Raw genomic sequence first — 17,400 nt, forward strand, 5'->3', positions numbered from 1 at the left:
GTGGTAAAGAATCTGCCTGCCAATGCAGGAGATGCAAGAAATTGTGGGTTCAATCCCCTGGAAGATCCCCTGGAGTATGAAATGGCAACCTACTCCAGTATTTTTGCCTGGAAAACCCCACAGGCAGAAGAGCCTGACAGGCTACAGTCCATGGGGTCGCAAAGAGTCAGAAACAACTGAGCATGCGCACATGACAATTACACTTGGGTAGTAGCAGTGGGGAGACATTGCAGAAGGAAAGGGTTCTCCTTCCTGGTTGTGGTGTGCTCCCTGGGCACGTTCCTGCAGCTCACAGGCATTCCAATGCCTATCTCCTAGGCTATAGGCAGCTCTTCCAGCACCTGGCTCTGGAAGCACCACAGCTTCTCCAAGGCCAGGCTCCTACAGAATAGGCAGCTTCTCCAACATCAGGCTCCTGTGGTACACACAGCTTCCCTGATGTCCAGCTCCTGCAGCACTAGGCTTCTGCAGTGAATGGAGATTCGTGGCAACTGGAGGCTAGCAGCTTCCCCCGGCATCCCCTTGCACTGTTTCATTGCATAGTTCCTCCAACAAGATACTTTGCCATGAATGACTTTCCCCAAAATCCTAGAGTAGATTTTTGGGCAATTTCCAGAGGGTAGATTTTCTAGCAAATTCTACTAGTATGCCACTAGAGGAACTTCTCTGCCCTCCTTCTCCCTAAAGGAAATCAGGGTGACTAGGAGGAGAAGAGGAAGGGTCCTCCTTGGGCATTGTATCTCAGTTCTAGGGGTAGTGCTGCCTCTTTATTTTCGCCATATTCTTTAGCATTCTCTTTACTTTTCACTAACCAATCCCTCACTTATTCCAATCAGTTTTTTAAAATTCTTTAAGCTTTTCCCATTCACATTGCTGTGTTGTTTCTGTCTCCTGATTGGACCCTGACTGATTTGCCAGGTTAAGTATGTTTTCTTCTATACTTATTTTACTCAAATTTTTTATTATAAACATTCTGAATGGGTAATGAGTGTAATTTAAGGCCTTTTTCTGCACTAATTGAGATAATGTCTCTCTTTTTTAAAATTTGTTAATGTCATGATATATATTAATTTTTCAAAAACACAAAACCATCCTTTCACTCCTGGGATAAATCCAATATGGTAATGATTTCTAATGCCCTATTATCTCTGATTTTCCAGTATTTTCTTAGGACTTCTCTGTGTATGCATAATACACAGAAGCTTAAGTTACAATTCTCCTTTCTTGTTTGTCCTTATCTGGTATTAGTTTCAACTTTATGCAAACCTTATGAAACATCTCAGAAAGAAACCACAGCTATCGTCTCAACTCCTTTTCTTTCTGGCCTTCTTTTCTTTGTCTTTGAGCAGCTACTATAGAACCTCTTTTCATTCTCTTTGTCTTTGACTTAGATCTCCATCGTCTTTAATTTGGATATTAACAAAGGCTTCCTCCCTTATCCAAATTGCTTCCTCCCTTACCCATTTAGCTAGCCAAGTTATCAGTCTCAAATAGTGCCCTGTTTTCTTGCAGAATAATATTCTTGAAAACTTATCAAAGACAAATATATGCATGCCATGAAAGGAATTATGCATTATAAGAAAAACTCTCTTTCTGGAAGACTAAAAATTGATTCCAAACTTCTAATTGCAGTTCACATTTTAGACACAGACTTTAAAAATGTAGAACTAATATGTCATACATGTTTTTTGACTTTATTCTCTTCTCTCCTAATTATTCATGTAGTCAGCAAGTTTAGGTCTAATGAGTTAGCCTAATGATTCCCATCTTTATCTCAAATTTATTAAGTTCATGGGTTCTTTGCTTGTTATCACTAACATCAGCACTTTGGCAGAGTGGTAATTATGTTTGCAAAATAATAAAAGTAAAATGCAATGAAACATACTATTTGAAAAAATTTCTATGTTAATAAATTGTAAAGTAAGTCCTACCACCAGAAAGGTAATTTAAAGAATGCATATTTAGATCCTATAATCTAATAGGATGTATAAATAAAATAAACCATGTATATTTAGATCCTAAAAGGCAATTTTAGGGTTTTCCATGGCTGAAAGTGGGCATTGTTTGAAAATATTAAAATGGTCAAGGCCTCTTTTCCAAAAAACTTTGTTTCCTCTTTTCCCTAAAATTAAATCTAAACTTTTGAGCACATCACTCAGTATCGTCTGCAATCCCTGCTAGCTTTTCAAGCTAGAGATCTCACTCTTGTCTCACTCCCATCTCCCTGTGTGCCACTCACCGTTCTCAAGTGTGCTTGGTTTGCAAGCCTGTTTCTATGACTTGCTGTCAGTCAAGCTTTACCTTCTCATCCCTCCTTTTTAATCATTCTACTTTTTTTAAGTCTTTGGAAACACTAACTCCAACTTGAGTCCTCTCCCTTCTTTAAGCATCTCCAGAACAAATTAATTTTCCTCCTATATTCCTATAATACTTCAATTCTTGAAACTGTATCTTCTAATTAATTGGAGATAACTGTACCAGTTTGAGGTACAATATAAATCACATCTCCTTTTACTATTCCAATTAAATAGCTTGAGTCATCATTTAACCTCTTCCAGTAATTTCTTCATATTCCCAGGGTCTACACTGTAGAACAATTCTGAGAACAATGAAAGTTCTAATAACTGTTGGCACTTACGTAGTACTTTACAATGTGCATTTTGTGTACATCAATGCACTTGGTTATGACAACAACCGTATAAGTAGACTGTATGACAATACCTATTTAATACAGCAGGATACTGAGGCAGAGAAAGGTTAAGAAACTTGCTCAAGATCACACAGCTGGCCTCTGTGGCCTGAGTCCATCCCTCTGAGTCTTATGGGGAAAGATCCTGCAGGCAAAAAGTGAAGAAACTGGTTTTGTGACTCTGAAGACCAGGATGGCAAAGCAGTTTTGAGGACGCGGGTGAAATGACACAGAATAAGAGCAAGACGCTCTTCTCACTTCTGAGTGAATTGCATCCTGGTTTCGGTGCGGTGAGGACTCAGGGGAAAACAGTGGCCCAGATACCTTGGAGGATTCTGTTTGGGCAGCACTGAAAACCAACATTCTCAGCACAATTGCTGGCCTTCCTGTGAGGGCATAAACAGCACAGACATGGGAAAGGATACTGGTTCAGAGGATACTGATGAGGAGAGCGTTGGGGTGTCAGATATTGCCGGGGAGATATCCGTGGAAATGTCAAGAAGTAACCAGGTGAGACTGGGATAAACTAAATCCTCCCATTATAAGGGACTGGGTGGGAGACACTGAAATCTACATTGTTATGATTAATGAGACACCACAGTGCTTATGGTTTTGTGACATCTAGAACCACTTTAAATGCACAGATAATCTTATCTATTATCACAATTAGCATTCAAGATATGCGTTGTTATTTATACTTTATGTTTTAAAAAAACTGAAACTCAGATAAATAACTTCCTCAAGACCAGGACTCTTGTAAATAGCAGCCTGGGGGTTCAAACCTAGCGATTTCTGCCTCCAAGGTTCACATTCTCTCCACTGCCTACAATGTCTCCCTGTAACGATGAAAAAAGAAAAAACACACTGTTGTGTCTTTTCTTTGACACACACAAGCAAAGCATTCCTTTCTGAGTACTTGGCATTTCTCATGACCTAGAAATTAGAATTCATTGATATTTTCATAAAATGAAGTCCCCAGTGAAGAGTTTTGTCCTCACCCAAGATAGATAAACCTCGGAATGCTGCTACAGTCTGATGAGTCTCAATGTGGTTTTCTTTAGAAAATGTGAGTGCAGATGTAGCTATCACTTTTAATGTGTGGATAAGTGTGTATGGAGACCACAGCCCTCACTCTCACCTCATATGGTAGACACATGGGGCAGGACCCTCCATTTCCCACAGTACACAGTCCGGCCTCATACAAGTATTTTTTTCATGTTTACAATAAAATGTGTTTCCCAAGAAATGATATTCCTCAAAAATCTGCACGTTATCTTTTTAAAAAAATATTTTCCTTTACTTATTTTAATTAGAGGGTGATTGCTTTACAATGTATTGGTGTCTGCTGTATTCTTTCGGCTGCTGAATCAGCCATAAGAATACACATATCCCTTCCTTCCTGAGCCTCCCTCCCGTCCCCCCAGTCTAGGGCATCACAGATCACCAGGCTGGGCTCCCTGTGTTATATGGCAACTTCCCACTAGGTATCTGTTTTATACACGGTAGCGCATATACATCAATGCTGCTTTCTCAATTTACCCCACTCTCCCTTCCCCGAGGTGTCCACAACTCCGTTCTCTTATGCACATTATCTTTTTAAGAAAGAAAATTTAAGAAATTCTCTGAACGTCTTCCTTTACTAAAAAGAAAAGAAAATGAGATTTTGTCTCAAAAGTAGTAAGAAGAAAGGGTGTTATAAAATCATCAATTGCAATAGAACTCAATTAGGGGATTCTGCATCAAATTAGATTCAGTTCCTGTTGGTTCTGATGAAATTGTACATCTGATTTTTGTCATAGCAAATGTGATTGTGATACCATAACTCAGAAGAAACTTCATTTCAGAGACAAGGGAATGCCATTGCTTACTGCCAAAGTTAAAGCTTCACTGAGAACCTTAGTTTGTTTGCTGATCACACGTGGATTGGGAAAGCACCTGTGACTCGTGAGGACACCTGGGCCGAGCATGTGAGTGTTCCCCAAGTGGGCTACTTCATCTGTACCTGCTCTGTTTCTCTCTCAGCCTATCTGAATCGATTGGGTCCCATTGGTGAAGTGATGCCATCCTTCCCTCCTTGTACCTAATTTTCTGACAAGCTAAAAATCAGCAACATTTCAGAAAATACAGTGCCCTTGGTTAAGGACTTAAATTCCCATGCTACACAAATAGGATTTTTTCTGGAATGCACAAGTGTAACAGGTTTATATTTATATAAATGTGTATTTTTAAAAGTTGTATGTAGAAGAAGAAGAGAAAAAAAAAATTATGTCTGGGAGTTAGTCCCTTACAATTATGTAAAAGTTCCCAAACTAACTGCCTGAAGGAAAATCAAGAATACATTTTGCCAAGAATGTTTCCCTCTAGTATTAAATATTTTAAAATCCCCCAAAATTCTGTGTGTCTCAGAAAATGAATCTATTCTTCTCTAACATCTTTCATTTGCTGGTGTTCATGATCATCTATAATTTTAATGGAGTCAAAGTGTGAAATGGGACATCAGTTCCAAAAAAAAAAAAAGACACTTTGAATTTTGTATCTGGTTAGAAGCTAAAAAGGCTTTTTTTGAATATTTGAGGTTTTTCTTCTTTTAACAATCATGAATAAACTACTGTTCTTGCACAATGCAGACGATTAAATGATAAAACTTGGAAGTAAATTCAATAATGGAATAACAATAAAAACTCATGAGGGCTGTAGTGCTCTCTTTGAGGTATTCCATTGAAATGATTGTTACTTCTGAACAAACGGTGTCTCACTGCTTTTGAGGCTGGTGTGTGATTGACTGCTGAAAATTTAGCAGATTATTCTGAGGCTCAGAGAGTAAAGAATCTTCCTGCAATGCAGGAGCAGTGGGTTCAATCCCTGGAGAAGGGAATGGCAACCCACTCCAGTATTCTCGCCTGGAGAATCCCATGGACAGAGGAGCCTGGCAGGCTACAGTCCATGGGGTCGCCGAGCCGGACACAGCTGAGGGACTAAGAGTGACTAATGTTTTAGAATATCTTAGGAGGGAAAATCTGTTGAAATAAATCTCTAAAGTCAGCACTAGAATCTGAAAACCTTGCAAAAAAGCCTGCTCTGTCCTCTTAGCTAGGAATGAGATACATCACTCTTCTCCCATCACACCAGGCTCCCCCATCTCCAGATGGTCATACTCTTTATGTGTTTCTAAATTCAGTTCAAATACCGCCTTCTCCAGAAACTTCCCCTTCACTCCTTTAAAGTCAGTTCTCTTATTTAAATGCCCTATCTATGTCTTTTTTTGAGGCAGATTTGTTCCTTTTTATTTATGTTCATTTTAATCCCTGTCTTATTTCCCCTACTTGATTCCAAAAGTTCATACACATCAGTTCATACACATATCTGGTTCATCTTCGATTCCTTCGTGGAGCTTAAGTAGTGCTGGACACCAGCCAGGCATAATTGTAAAGAGAGCTTACCTTTATTGAGAGTTTACTATATGCCAATCAGTCTGAAAGGTGTTGTTTAATTCTTCAAAAAATCATGCAAGGTATGTACTTTTATTGTCTCTATTTTTATAAGTGTGAGACTAGAGACTTCAAGAGAATGAATAATAAGTAAATGTTCAAACACAGGCTTCAGACTCAGACTGTGTGACTTCAGAGATCGTGTTCTTAGGAAAAAAAAAAAGACAATAAATTAGAAAGAAATGAATGTACCAAGAAATTTTCAGAATCAATGTGAAACAAAGAACAGATTAAAATTATGTGTTCCAACCTTCCACTACAAGAGGAGTCAGATAATCTAATTCCCATCTTTCATGTGCTAACCCTCTCTAAACCATTATAAAAACAGCAGTACACAGTTTCCATCCAAATAGAGTTTTCTGGTCAGATTTTTTTTTCTAACCTGGCAGAGCCAGGATTTAAATCCAGGAATATCAGAGTCCAAAGCCATGTGCTATCCACCGCAACCCTAGGGCCCTCTAATCCCTTGAAGGTTTATCCTCAGCTTCTGTTACGATCGTTAGAGCTCATTTCCACCGTGTTCCTTTGTTGCCCTCTTGACAGGTCACAGAACCTCTCCCTTTACAGCCTGTCTCATATATTCTTAGGCTTCTAATTTCTCCCTAGTTTCCTGTTTCCAAGGTCAAACAAGCCACTTTTTTTCCTTCTTTCCTGAAGGTCAGATTTTTCAGCCTTGTAACATTCTTGTGCCTCCTCTCTGTCCCCTCATCAAGTTATGCACACATGATATTAATACTAAATGACTGCTTTGAATTATTCAATTGTTGCTCTAATTGTCATGTGCATTCTTCTCAAAACAATAATTGCAAGATTGCACAGGCCGATTCGGTAACTCTGCTGTCCTGCTCATGAATATAAAATAAACACAAGGGAGTAGATGAGAGGATGGGAAAGTCACTGCCAGCTGGAACTTGAGAAAAGAATGATGTTCTGTAACCTCAGGAGCCACTGAGCACAACTGAACCTTGTCTGTTTTTGGCAATATATGAAGGCTACATGAGATACTGTGGTTTCCCGCCCCTGCCCTCTGTGCTTTTGGGGTATATGGGACTGCTCTAGTACTTAATGGTAAGCAGCCTTGTAAACTTGGTTGCATCGTACTTCCAATTAGAATGTGGCTTAGAACAATTTTTGGCATTTTCTTTTTATTAGGATTCGTAATGGTACATCAAACCCAGTTCTTCTCTGTATTTTGGTATTTCTGTGTTTACTCTATAGAAATAACTAATATGACTTTTTTATGTACACAGGGCATACAGATTTTATGAAGTTATTATGTAGAGCTGTAGTACAGATCTTGCTGCTATTGCTAAGTTATTTCAGTCGTGTCCGACTCTTTGCGACCCCATGGACTATAGCCCACCTGGCTCCTCTGTCCATGGGATTCTCCAGACAAGAATACTGGAGTGGGCTGCCATTTCCTTCGCTTTTCAGAAAAATGAACCCCTGTCAAAATACATGGTAGTAGAGAAGAATTTCAGTATTTTCCTGTGCACACCATAACATACGAGGCCATTTCTCCCCATACTGTTAAGGGTTCTCCCTTTAACTTAAATTTCTCTAACAGCAAAAGCATATAAAAGCAAGAACTGAGTAACTATACAATGCAAGTCTTAATTATTGTCATAACTACTATTTCTATTATGGCTATTATTTTTTTAAGATTTTTCTGATGTATACTTTTTTTTTTTTAAGTCTTTGCTGAATTTGTTACATACAACATTGTTTCTATTTTATGTTTTGTTCTTTTGGCCAAGAGGCATGTGGGATCTTAGGTCCCCAACCAAGGATCTAACCTACACGCCCCTGCACTGGAAGGTGAAGCCCTAACCACCGGACCACCAGGGAAGTCCCTAGTTATTATTTGTTATTGTTATATAGGCAGAGAAATAGTCATCGCCAGCACTGTCTTATCATAATGCTTGGGAATTTGAAATTTTGTTTACTAAAATGAAGAGTTTCCATAACAAGTCTCACCTAATTATGTACTCAAGCCCATCTTGAATAGGTGCTTACTATTTTATTCATGCATAATTTAAATATGTTCCTGTACTTTTTCTTTTGGTTTTGATTGTAACCTGCTCTTTTAAGATTATGTATGTTTCAGCTCCAGTGTCACATACATTGGACATACAGTGTCACATACAAAGTTCAAAATTCAAGGTGCATACAGATCTCCTGGGGATCTCATTAGCAGCCCCAGTAGTAGATCTGGGTGGGCTGGAGAGCCTAGTTGTAGCAAGCTCTCCAGTGTTGCTAATGCTCCTGGCTCTGTGAACAATTTGGAGGAAGGCATGACAACCCACTCCAGTATTCTTGCCTAGAGAAGGACAAAGGAGCCTGGAGGGCTACGGTCCATGGGGATGCAAAGAGTTGGACACGATTGAGCGACTCAGGACATAGCAGTGAACAACACTTTAGAAATCAGCTTTACGTATAATACATTCTCAACTGAAGCAATATAAGTGGTACACTTGATTCTTTTCTCTTCCTAAATGTAAAACTAATCAGTTTTTCAACAAATATTACTGAGGTCCACAATGTGCCAGGTATCAACTATTCTTCATTTTAATACAGAGCCACCTCATTTCCATTGCTACTACCACCCAAGTTCATGCGACTATTCTCTCTTCTGAGAGAGAATGCTGAATGCATTGCTCTACATACATCCTTGATCCCTTCAATTTTTTTTTTAATAGAAAATACATGGATTTTTAAAAATGCATTTCTGATCATAGCATTCCAATGTATCAAATACATCAAAAGCTTTTCATTAACTAAGATAAAAGTCCCAAATTTTTCACAATCAGCAAGATCCTGCTTACATTAGTACCTTCACCTCCTGTCACTCTCCTGATTATTGATGCTCCAGCCCATTTGCCTCTCTTTCAGTTATTAAATTTGCTAAGCTTCTTCCCATCCTAAGTCTTTGGCACATGCTTTTGCTTTGCCTGAAATTCTCTTCTTCTTTATCTAATACTATGTATCCTTCAAACTCAGACTAATATTACATTAGAGAACCCTCATTTGACCTCCTGGATGAAGTCATGACATCGTGTAACAAGTTCCTTTAGTGCCATTCATTTCTTTTAGGGGGCACTTTCATAGGCATAGTTACATAATTAAATATGCAAATTAGCCTGCTTCCTCTAATACTGAACTGCAGGAAGGCACGGATTTTGTTTGTCTTCTCTTGACTTTTATACATCTAGTCCTTAGCAGACATCCTGGCATAAAGCAGAGGCCAACAGATACTTAATAAATGAATGATAAAAAGAAATAGAAAGAGACTGTATCATTCTGGTCCATTTGTATCTCTGTTAAAAACAGATATAGTTTGCCAGTTTTCAAAGAACCAGTCTATAACAAAATACACATCATTAGAATGCAATCCAGTCTCTTAGATGTATCCATAAAGTGTTTCGTGTCACTTCTGTAATTTCCATTTTCTTCTGCATTTCATGAGATGACTAACAGAAAACTTAAATTACTTGCATATGAAAAAAGACCCAGCTGTTTATGTATTTGAGAAGTGTTTAATATACTGCCACATACAACCTCCCACCGCTTCCTAAGTCGTTTCTGATGACACAGAGTCTTTATGTATAGCGAATTATTATATATGCTTAAGTGAAAATGTTACTGACTCAGTCACGTCTGAGTCTTTCTGACCCCATGGACTGTAGCCCACCAGGCTCCTGTCCATGGAATTCTACAGGCAAGAACATTGGAGTGAGTTGCCATTCCCTTCTCCAGGAGATCTTCCTGAGCCAAGGGTCAACCCCAAGTCTCCTGTATTGCAGGCATATTCTTTACATTCTGAGCCACCAGAGAAGCCCATATGTGTTTCACACTTTGTCAAAGGGGAAGATGCATCTCTGGGAGTTACATCCCAGAAAATCTTTGTAATTACACTATTTGGGTATTCTAAAAAGCTACGGCCTCATCTTTTTCTGGTTGCCAAATCTCATTTGTGAAAATACATGTTGAATCTATTTCTTGAAATTCTGCCCCCACCTTGGAGCACAAGGGAAGAGAATAGAAGGTTCTTGCTAATTACCCTTGAGCCCTGTATGCCCTGAGATATTCAGGACCACAGAAACGCTGGTTCTAGGAGACCTCTAGGATCTCTTCAGAAAGCATTATTTTAGACATATTTTACAAGGTCTGGAAAGTTATTTCAGAAAGTTAAACTTTCTGAAATCATCAGAAAAAGCAAAAATAATTTTGGAAAATCCCACTATCCATCTTCTGCATAGAAAATAGGAAGATAATTCAAGTTGGTGAACTGAAGTCATACAGTGTGTGGCTTGCTTCACATATCTTCTGAAGGCCTCTATTCCCGTCCAGCCCAAGAAGATCTCAAGCAATGACCTCAGCCCTCCCTGGGCTGACACATTCTGTAACTCCAAAGTGATGATTCAGCGTTATTTAAAGCCCCACATGAAGCAGGGGAGTATGATTCTCCTCAGGTCCATGGTGGGCTCCAGGCCAGCCGCAGCTGTCAGCTCGGCGGGTTTCAGCAAGCTGCTCGATGCAGACTGACATGGAGCCCTTGGCCCGCACAAGCGAGAGCCCTGTACTTATGGGAAAACGTTTAAGTTGCCTACTCTCTTCTTGCGGCTGTTGTTTTACAGTTCAAGTTCCACTTAATAGACATCAGGAGAAAGCTGCTCTGTCTGCACTGGCAGTGGAAACATCCTTTCTCCTGGTACTTTGTGTTAAAAAGAAACCGACTTCAGCTCAGCTGAAGGTCACTGAACTCCTGAATCAACCGACAGGGTGGTGGGGGGTGTTCTGCAACAGAGGGGATCTGAGTACACAACGCCACGGGGGTATCCTCAGCTACATTTTGGCCCTGGCTCACTCTTACTCACTTTCTCACATAGACATCTCTAATCTTACCCTGTTCCCAAAGGCTTAATAATATGGATACAATAAACATTCTTTTTCTTTTTTTACTTTTTGCTTTTTCCTTCCTTCTAACCTCGTTCTAATTTTTTTTTTTTTTTTTTTTTTACTTTACAATATTGTATTGGTTTTGCCATACATCAACATGAATCCGCCATGGGTGTACACATGTTCATTTGCCATTTGCATTAATCATTTAGCATCCTTAAGATGTTTAAGCTTTAATCTTTGAGCTGAATTTCCTACTTTGGAAACAGGGTAGGTGGTTAAGGTAACCAGTCTATGAGTGAATAGAGAGGCTCCTACTGAATATTTGAAGACTCTTGCTTTTGTGTTCTTTTGAATGTGCCCCTCTGAGTTTTGCTTTCTTTCTAAGGTCAAATTCCATAATTACATTCCCAAAGAATCCCAGGATATGCCAGTAGACACCTTTACCTTGCCATTTAGGCTTGGGGGAAAATGAAGAATTTTTAAAATGACCCACAGGAAATATACAAGCTCTCCTCCTAACTCTCTCCTCTCCTTCACTGGGTCCACATGTTTCTCAACTCCTTTCATCTTTCCATTTCACTACAAAACCTTTTATTCCTCTCTTCATTCACTTATTTAACATTACTTTGGGTTTGTGCAGGACTAGGCATTAAGGATGCTATAATAAGTAAGACAGAACATTTCCCTGCCCACTTTGCATTTCAGTGAGGAAACCCAACAGCCAACAAGTAAACCAAGCCACCATCAGGGAAGTAACACTATTAATAACAGAGATGGGTCCTTTCTACTGAGGGTTCAGGAGAACTTTCTCTGAAGACTTGTATTTAAGCTGAGATCTGAAGAACGAAATCAACTCAAACCCACAAAGAACCCAGGGAAGAAACATTTCAGGCAGAGGGAAAGGCAGGGAGCAGGGAAGAGACTGGCAGAAATTCACAGTAGCTGGAGGATAATAGCGTGCCCGTGACTGAGCTGGCGAGTGAGGCTGGGGCAGATCACCTGACATCCCTGTGGGTCACAGCAACTTCTGGAAGAACAGAGGCAGACTCTGTGAGGACAAAATTGTGAGAGCTCTGCTGACTAACTGGAAAAACCAGGTGAAAAGTCCAAGGAAATCACCTGCTTGTTAGATTCTGTACAGGCATGTTCAGCCTGGACCTGGGGTGAGCGTCAGGGGAGAAACTCTAGGAAGTCCATTCTGAGGACTGCTACCCACAGAGAAGCATCCGGAAGAATCAACCTTCTTATTTTCAAGCATCCACTGTGTAATATAATGTATACAGTGATGCATGCTCCAGCACTTGGAATGTCTCCCCTGTTATTTCCAGTCCATACTTCCACCCACAGGGCCGAGCACTTATCTCTACATCAAGACTTATTTACCATGCATTAGGTCAGGCAGGACAATGCAAATTTCTCAGCAAATTCAGCAAAGCTCAGTATACTTGGAAACAGACTTAAAGCAACCTCTGAATGCTAACGCCTTTTAGTTTTTCATTCCCATGATTCTTTTCTACATGGATACCTACTGGGTTAGTGCTTTGTGTAATATTCCACATCTGTTAGCATTTGACTTTTTTTTTTTAAATTCTTAATATGCTTTCATCACCCTCCCTGGTTACATGTTAAAATGTGATCATTTGATTCCTAAATCCCCTTCTTCTATTTCGTTTTTGTCATAGGATTACCATCAAGCTGTAAACTCCTAATATTTTGGTAATAGTTTTAGAAACTTAAAATACAAATGGACTCTCTGCATTATTTTCCAACATAACATTTTTTTCAATTCTACTTTAAATGAGCAGTTTAATTGGCCTCCTTAGGCTTTTTGAATTACAGGTTGAGCCAAAGGTGAAATGACATCTTATTATTTGCATTACTGTATTTCAGAACATGTGAGTAACTCTGGTGGAGAACTAGAAGTTACATATATAGGCCCCAGATGGCAGAATATCACATGGTCTATGTCTTAGTATGAGAAACAGCTCAAGCAAGTAAACTATTCCCAGACGTTTATTACATAGCCCAGGTCTGGAATAATTATTGTGCTTCTGGCAAGAGACAAAGGTGAAAAAATGGACATTTAAGTAGAGTGAACATTAAAGGAATTATTGCATTCTTTTCTGAACATAATCACCTGTAACTGGAAAAATAATAGTTCCACATGTCATATTCTTTGTTGATCTGTTAGATATTTGCACTTGTTTAACCCAAGTGTAGGTGTAGAATATTGCCAATCGATATTCTTGAGAACTCAGTAAATTCAAGTAATTATTGTTAGTAGAGCAGAATCTAGAGTACATAAGAAGCTAATATTTCCAAAAATGTAAATAGCATGCTTTTGTTAAAATATCTAAAAATATGTCCTACCTCTATGATACAGTTTCAGAAAACATCAATATACATTTTGTACACTCAGTGCAAATTGTGGAACAACTGTGTTTGATCACTTTGTGCATATACTTCTGAATGTGTATGGCAAAGCTCTTTTTCACGGCATTTCTTAACACCAGTCAGTTTTTGAGGTGGCATCTCAATATCTCACTGACATTGCTATTTCTTCATTAACAAATATGTCATTTCTCTTATTGAAATTACCTAGGTTATTTATATATACTTTTATGGCCAGGAATGAAGATTATATAGTATGAGAGCCTTTTGATTAATAAAGTGAAAGTGAAAGTGAAGTCGCTCAGTCGTGTCCGACTCTTAGCATCTTTAAAAAAAAAATTCAGAAATTAGTAAATGGACCAAGGCATGTTCCAGCAAATACTTGATTTCAGCTGATACTACCAGCTGTTTCCTTTAGCATAAAAACACAGTTACCTAGGAGAGATAGCTACTCAGACTTCCAAAGAGAAAATCACAAATGAATAACTCCAGGCATAAATCATAGCTCTTCTGGCTTTGATAAGGCAATGTATTATAATGGGAAAGAAATATTTATCCTATGCTTCCTGTGTTAATTTTATCTTAAGGTATCCAAATAGCTTGTGAAGGAAAGTTCTTTGTATATAGAATAATTTAAGCTAATCAATTCAAGAAACAGAATTTAGAATATCACCTAAGATATTCTGGAAAAAAAGTATAACTCAGGCCAAAGTGTCAAGATTTATATCCCATTAATACTTTTAAAACTATGCTGTATGACAGAATTTCAAACATAACAAAGTCTCCCCTGGCCCCGCCCCCCTCCCCCCTTTTTTTTTTTCAGAATAGAAATTCAGACCCAGAAAATTAAAGGGATTTGGTCCAGGTTATGCAGGAAACCTGGAGAGGGCAATGGCACCCCACTCCAGTACTCTTGCCTGGAAAATCCCATGGACGGAGGAGCCTGGTAGGCTGCAGTCCATGGGGTCGATAAGAGTCAGACATGACTGAGCGACTTCACTTTCTCTTTTCCCTTTCATGCATTGGAGAAGGAAATGGCAACCCACTCCTGTGTTCTTGCCTGGAGAATCCCAGGGACGGCGGAGCCTGGTGGGCTGCCACCTATGGGGTCACACAGAGTCAGACACGACTGAAGTGACTTAGCATAGCATAGCATAGCATAGCATGCAGGAAACCCAGTGACTTTATTCATACTGGAATCACAAGTGAAGTCTGTCCTTTTACGATAACAAATGGGTTATTTTGTTGCTCTTTCTACGACACTATAAGGAGAACATTCCTTCGGATTCTACTGGGTGACAAGGGCAATGGATGATAAAATGGCTGCTATTTTATTGTTCCTTGGAGAAGGAGCGCTAAACTGAAACAGAGTGAGTGGAGACCCAGGCCTCTCTCCCAAGACCGTTTTTAGAGTGAGGTTTACAGAAGTTCCATGTTTGCAGTGTGTGCAGAGGTCAGCATCATGACTGCCCTGACAGTTCAAGCAAAGACTTTGGTTCTTCATAATTAGTAGAATACATTTGAATCAGTTCTAATGAGGTGGATGAAACTGGAGCCTATTATACAGAGTGAAGTAAGCCAGAAGGAAAAACACCAATACAGTATACTAACGCATATATATGGAATTTAGAAAGATGGTAACGATAACCCTGTATACGAGACAGCAAAAGAGACACTGATGTATAGAACAGTCTTATGGACTCTGTGGGAGAGGGAGAGGGTGGGAAGATTTGGGAGAATGGCATTGAAACATGTGAAATGTCATGTATGAAACGAGATGCCAGTCCAGGTTCAATGCACGATGCTGGATGCTTGGGGCTGGTGCACTGGGACGACCCAGAGGGATGGTATGGGGAGGGAGGAGGGAGGAGGGTTCAGGATGGGGAACACATGTATACTAATTAAATAAAAATTAAAAAAAAAAAAATTAGTGGGTCTGCGGAAAAAGAGAGTCTTCCCAGGCTTTTCCGTAACTCGCCATGGCTTACTGCTGGGAGAGCAGGAAAAGCACGAGGAAAGCAAGAAGAAACAGGCCCTCTCTGCACGTGGGCTCTCGGTCTGCCAAGTCAGCCGGCTGGACATAGAGGCAATTTCCTTAGTGTCTGCGGCCTTAAGCTGACTTCTGCACAGGGAAGTTGGGCAATATTTATTGTTGAGTGGGGCCCTGGGAGATTATTCTTGGAAGGGACAGCCTCTGTGAACCTTTGTGTGTTGACTGAAAATCTCTTGTAGCCAGGGTTTCACAAACTAGATGTGACTGCCTCCTTCTAACATAAAAACGACTGGAAAACAGAAAAATTCTTAAAGTTTGGAAGCCCAGTCTTACAGATGTGGTTTCTTCTTACTCAAGGTGATTTATGTCTCTGGAGCACTGAGTTAGGGAAGTGCGGAAACAGGGTTATGCTTGAAGATACTCTGAGCTACTTTCTAGGATATTGTGAACCACTGAAATCTAAAAACACCTATTTACTAATCTCTCATTTATAAGTTTTTTGTTTGTTTGTTTTTTGGGCTTCTTTGACCTGCAGAGTCATGGTCAGGTACTAGGAGAGATGTAAAGGTGAAAAAAAAACATGATCTTTGACATTAAGGTGCTCATTCTATTTACCATCTTTCAAAAAAAAAAAAAAAAAAAAAAAAACCACAATAAAACTTCCAAAACCAGTAAGAATAAGCCACATGGTATCAATAGTTACTCTTTCTCTCCCTAAATTAGTATCTGAGCATATGGAGAAAGGGGTGCCAAGCACATAGCCTCAAGTCAATGGGAAGGGCTGGGCCCTCAGGCTCCACGCTGTCTGACTTGCAGGCTCTTGGACAATGCCTCTCACCCAGCTGGTCTGCTGCTCCTCTTGTCATCTGCAGCTGAAGTGTGCAGCAGGCCAGATTCACGAGCGGGTCTTTGCCAGCATGGTCAGGGCTCAGCAGGCCTCCCTGGCAAATGAGCCTGATGTTGGCTCCTGCTTGGGTAGAGATGTTGCAGGGTCTAACGCAGTCAGCCTTGAGCCTTGCAGGCTGCTCAGTAACCCGTGCAATCAAATCAGTGTGACAAGCTCCCCTGCTACAGTCTCAGTTGCTTCACAACCCCGAGTGACCCCACAGAGTTCACCTTCCAGGCCTCCCTCTGCCTGACCACGTAACCTTGCCAAATTGCTGCAGCCACCTGCCAGTGTGGTGATGTTTCCAAGGTGACATCTTTCTGGAGCTCTCAGTGTGGGGTGGGCAGAGCCCTTCCCTGCCTTCCCCGTTGCCCTCACCTCTCTGAAAAGTTCTCTCCTCTTCACTGTGGAGGGGGCCTCAGAAGACGCCTTCTGTCGCCCTCTCTCACTGTTCTCTTCTCCTTCCCAGACATTTCCTAGGCCTGAAGAGGTTGGGCATTGCTTTTGTTTCCCCCAAATCATGTCTCCTCTTCACATTCACTTGACACAGATGGAGCACACCTCCATAGCACAGCGAGTCCCTTGAGTGTATTTTCATAACCTCAAAGGACAACAAAGGCTCAGTGGAACCTGAAAATTCTAGTCTCAGAACAATAGTCTGTCTGTTTTGATTTCTGAGGCCAAGTATTAACTTGCTCTTTTTCTTTAAAGCATCCAAATGTCCCATGAGGCTAATGGATGCTTTGGGGAAACAGGGGTGAATATCTTGTACTCAGAAAGGCAGAAGAAAGAGCACATTGATGATATTTAATGCATATCATGTGGGCTCGTCTTACCACCAGCATGCCAAAGGACTTGTGCCCTAATCCTCATGTGAGAAGCCTTACAGAAATGAGTGAATAAAACCCAGTTTATTTGTCAGAGTAATCTCCTTGAAACAATGAGACCAGTAACTTTCAACAACTTCTTGCAATGATGAGAAATAGTGCCAGAAGGTTCTAGAGTGACAGAAGCCACTCTTAGGGAGCAGTTAGTAGAGCCCTCAAGCTTA

General features: G+C 40.1%; 2 long non-coding RNA genes across 3 annotated transcripts in view; one reads left to right on the forward strand and one right to left on the reverse strand.

Moving 5' to 3' along the window:
* The window catches only part of LOC147359199 (uncharacterized), a 214,661-nt gene that overhangs the window by 165,635 nt on the left and 31,626 nt on the right, over window positions 1-17,400 (forward strand). The window contains exon 5 of the long non-coding RNA XR_015140618.1: window positions 4,489-4,656. This is a non-coding gene — a long non-coding RNA (uncharacterized LOC147359199). The remainder of the gene's footprint in view (window positions 1-4,488; window positions 4,657-17,400) is intronic.
* LOC147359201 (uncharacterized) overlaps window positions 1-17,400 on the reverse strand; it is a 72,279-nt gene that overhangs the window by 27,540 nt on the left and 27,339 nt on the right. The gene's annotated exons all lie outside the window — the stretch shown is intronic.

The sequence above is a fragment of the Bos grunniens genome, chromosome 14 (assembly GCF_055505025.1).
Source record: "Bos grunniens cultivar Pamir isolate PY7600 chromosome 14, Bosgru_T2T1.0, whole genome shotgun sequence".
Lineage (NCBI taxonomy): Eukaryota > Metazoa > Chordata > Mammalia > Artiodactyla > Bovidae > Bos > Bos grunniens.